The 4,437-nt window shown below is 34.0% G+C and overlaps 1 long non-coding RNA gene across 1 annotated transcript; it reads right to left on the minus strand.

The window, feature by feature from the left end:
• On the minus strand, positions 2,496–2,955 carry LOC110268463. Its single transcript, XR_002356527.1, has 2 exons — positions 2,879–2,955; positions 2,496–2,656 (listed from the first exon to the last, which is right to left on the minus strand). It is a non-coding gene; the product is annotated as an uncharacterized LOC110268463 (long non-coding RNA).

The raw sequence follows: 4,437 nt of genomic DNA on the forward strand, positions 1-4,437 counted from the left end.
TATATATATATATACATTCAAATCCTAAAGAGGTTAACAATTCAAATTTCTGATTTCCCATACCTCTTTTTTAGTTTTTCAATTGAAATATGTGAGGACTCATTTTGGGTGTATATCGGTTATATTTGGGTGTATTATTAAAGTAATTGGGCGTATCAGTATGTTTGGTGTTGTTATCCTTCATTTTTTTTTGAACTTGTAATTTACAGCTTTTGAATACAGTACAGACAGTTTATTTATGCAAAAAAAATTTATAATAAAACTGGATTAAATATTCACAAAATTTACACGAAGTGTTCAAACTATTCCAAGACTACATAACACTGAAATTAATTACCGTAATATCATATGAATCTATTTGACAATATGGACTCAACAATACTGCAGATGGCTTGGACAATTTCACTGCTTCACTTCCCCTAATGGTTGTATCTCCGTCTTGATTCATTTCATGAAACAGAATCCAGGAAGCAAATTCTACTCTAAAGTGGTCCATCTCCGTCTACAGTTTAAAAGAATATTCTTTTAATCAACTCTGTTAAATTGGTAAACTAATAGAGAATTATATAGTTTTAAATATAATTACCTGAGTCCAATTGTCCCACTCATACTTTCCTCTTTTAATATTTTGAGACTAGATTATTTCAAGTCATTTCATTATATAAACAGCACAATCATAGCTAAAAACCAAAAATAAATTAGCAAAATAAAACAGGACAGCAAGAGAAAATACAATTTTCAGAGTGAAAGATTTATACCTTATTTTTTGGCCTAAAATGTCAATGTATGGCGGTTCAATTTCACGATCATTCTTCTTGAGAGGTGCCCTCGGCATATACCCTCATTCTGGAAATGACATACCCCTAAAAACAAAAAACAAAGGATCACAAAATACACCTTATTTTGAACAGAAATACACCAAATATTAAAATACAAAAAACATAATCAACTTACAACAAATTTATTTAGCTTCATTCTGGGTTCGGAGGGACATGTCTTGTGATATGAGTCAAGGACAAAAAATTTTTTCTTCCTAACATTAGCCACCTATAACCACCAATGCTCCGAATAGCAAACAGGTGTAAATATCTGAAGCATGTCCACATTGAACGGTATTTTAGTTTAATTGGCACATAACCAAAGAATTGTGATAAGAAGTTTTAGAAACAAAAATTTACATATGGATGTGATGCTAATTTTTTCAGGTCCAAAAAGGGTATGAATATTTGGTAGTCTTCAATCATAAATGGCTTTTCTTATTTTGGCTGTAGGAATTTCCCACCTGCACGATTCCCAATAACCATGTTCTACAGAATTTGTGAAACACCATAAGAAATATTTAATACACCCAAAAGATTACACAAATACACCCAAATTTAATTACAATACACCTTACCACAATATTAGGGGGGAGACAGTAAATTTAAATTTCTTCTTCAAATCTTTGAATATTTTGTTGGTTCAGGATTAGGCACATAGCATTAACAAACTAGAAAAATAAAAAATCTGAATTAATTACATCAATCAACATTACAGTCACATGTCATAATAAAATCATTAATCATATTCTAATATTACCTCAGATTCAATATATGAACTAGCTTTTAGAGAGGCAAAGTGGACTTTTGACAATAGAATTGGTTCTAGGGTATTGAGGGTGCACACTGGATCATACTCATTAGTACTTCCATCTGCGTATGTCTTTACACATGTGGCCCACAAGTAGCACTTTTCTCTCATGTCACCTGACATTTCCTTGCTCGTTGCAGGAGTTTCAAAGTTTTCAAAAATTTGGCCCGAAGGCTGCTTTTCAATCAGGGGACTTTTACTCTCTGCAAAATTCATTGCTGCCTTTACCCCATTGTTTGCAATTTTTTCCACCAGCTCCTCTAATTGTTCGATTAGTATTGGTGTTTTAGGACTTTTTCCTTTCTGAGATCCTGGTTGCCCCTCTTGGGTCAATATTTCTTCTTGACTTGAATAAGTGAAGTCAAGGCTGAATGATGGCATTAAAAATTCTTTAGGTACGTAGGATGCTGTGTTGGCCATCATCATCAGTGCAGCAGTGGCTTCAGGGGCTAGATTACTGCGTGTTGACATATAAGATACTATAAGAATAAGAATAGATGAATGATATTTAAAGAGAGTTATATTGTGCTGAACTTACACTTTAGACGGAGCCGGTGGCACTGTGGGTGTGCTTTCATCAAGTTTCTGGGGTTGTGGAGTGCTGCAGCGTTAGAGAAAACGAATCAAATTACAAAAAAAACCAGTAATAGCTCAATTCTGAAGATATACACCTAAATAAGAAAACAATACACCTAAATAATAACTAAATACACCCGAATGTTATTCCTCACCTTTTAGTTCCTTCTTCACTAATTTTCTTGCTCGGGGACTTTGGGGGGTTGGTTCAATTTGTGGCACAGGGCTTGGTGTTGTTGTCTGGGACAGAGGCATGTGTACTTGAATTGGAACTCTAAACAAGACAAAAATAAAAAGTTAAGAAACTCTCTTAAAATAGATGATTAGAAGGTTGAAAATTAGTTGTAAAACTCACATATCAAGCGGTTCAGATTCCGAATGTGTCTCCATCCGAACAACAATCATCTTCTGTTGAGCTGGGTCACTGACCGATTCTTCTTCCAGACTCAACCTGAAATCCACCCAAATAATGTCAAAATACAGCTGAAGAATTGAAAAGACACACAGGCTCTGTTTTTTGAGAACTTATTTAGTTGCAGATTTTTCTTTTTTTCCTGTCTTTTTTTCTTGAATAAAACATTAAAGGACTTTTTTTTCTAAAAAAAATATATACAGAATTAGAAGCAAATGGTAAAAAAAGAATTAAGCAACCGGTATCAGAAACAGAAATTACATGCTATCCGCGGGTTTGTTTACGCTGCTTTGATCTGTTTGTCCTTGAAACAAAGGATCACTCTCACTTCCTAAGTTCACATCCGGCATTCTAAGCATAGAATAAACATCATTCAGTAAAAATACTATTTAGTTAAACCAGGATATCAACATTCTATCAAATAAAGGATCTTACATTTCTGTTGAGTCATAGTGGCTTTTCGTTGATGGGATCGCAGCTTTCTTCATCTGGGAAGGCAAGAACAATTATCAGCAACCAAAACACCTTAAAAAGGGTAATATACACCCAAATTCAACATACCCTTGTGCAGCAGCCTTTTCATTGGTTTTCTTCTTTTTTATTCTCTTAAGAATTCTTGTATTACTTCAGTTCTAATATCAGTTCTGACAGTACATTCAAAAGAACATGTTAACAAAATATAATTTTGATTATAAAGGGTAAGATAGCTTTACAAAGTATCTTACACATCATATGATTGAATTTGTTCTTCAGAAGACGAATCCTCAACTATCTGCTTTCTTTTTTTGGATTGCGTCCTAAAAATAAAAAAATTATGAATCAGACAAACACAACAAAATTGATGATAAAATACTCTCAGAAGCAGTGCATACTTTTTGGCGGGAGTCTGAAATTTTTTCTTTGATTTTGTTTTCTAATTGGTGACGATTCTTTACTTCTGAAATTAAAAGAAACACTCTATTAATACATCAAATTTTGATAATAAACAGAAAAGAAAGCGATGATAATTTCAAAATCTTACTCATCATTGGATTCACTTTCACTTTCTGAAGTGGAATCCTCCAAAATCTGCTTCCTTTTCTGGATTCAATTCTAGAAGGCAAACAATCATTAGCAAAAAACACCCTAAAAATGACAAAATACACCCAAAAATATTATTACTTTTTGGCTGTCCTGGTGAGTTGTTTCCTTCTTAGTTCCTTTGAGTCTTCTTCAGACTCAGACTCAGAGGAATAATCAAGTTCACTCTTCGATGGATCACTCTCGGATGAACTTGCCTTCTTCTTTTTTGTTTTTTTGTTTTTTTCTTTCTTTTCTTTTTCTTTCATTTCCTTCAATTTCTTTTTTGTTTCCGCCTTCTTGACAATGCCCTGAAATAGTAGAAACGTTAGTTTACACTGTCTAAATAAATAAAATACACCCAAATTAGAGAAGATATTTCTGTTCAGTTACCATATGACCATCTATCTTCGCTCTCATTCTTGCAACCAGCAGCTCTCTATTCCAGTTGCTAACTCATGGTAGTCCAGGGATTGCTTCTCCCTTTTTGTCTGCGTGTTTTGTTAGATGGAAATACACTATCATCAAGGCATAGAGGCAGCCATCAATCAATTTTTTCTTTTTCAGACGGTACTTGGTTATGCCTTTGATGATGAAATTGAGCACATGGGCACCCCAGTTGCCCTCCATTATTTTGTCCATCTGAAAAATTGGAGCTAGGTGCACAGGAGATACTTGTTTATCGTAGTTGGCAACAAGAACACCATCTGAATATAGAGGATAAAAATCCTCTTGAACATCAGGCGATCGTGGTCATTGTC

Source organism: Arachis ipaensis, chromosome B10 (assembly GCF_000816755.2).
Source record: "Arachis ipaensis cultivar K30076 chromosome B10, Araip1.1, whole genome shotgun sequence".
NCBI classification, from domain to species: domain Eukaryota; kingdom Viridiplantae; phylum Streptophyta; class Magnoliopsida; order Fabales; family Fabaceae; genus Arachis; species Arachis ipaensis.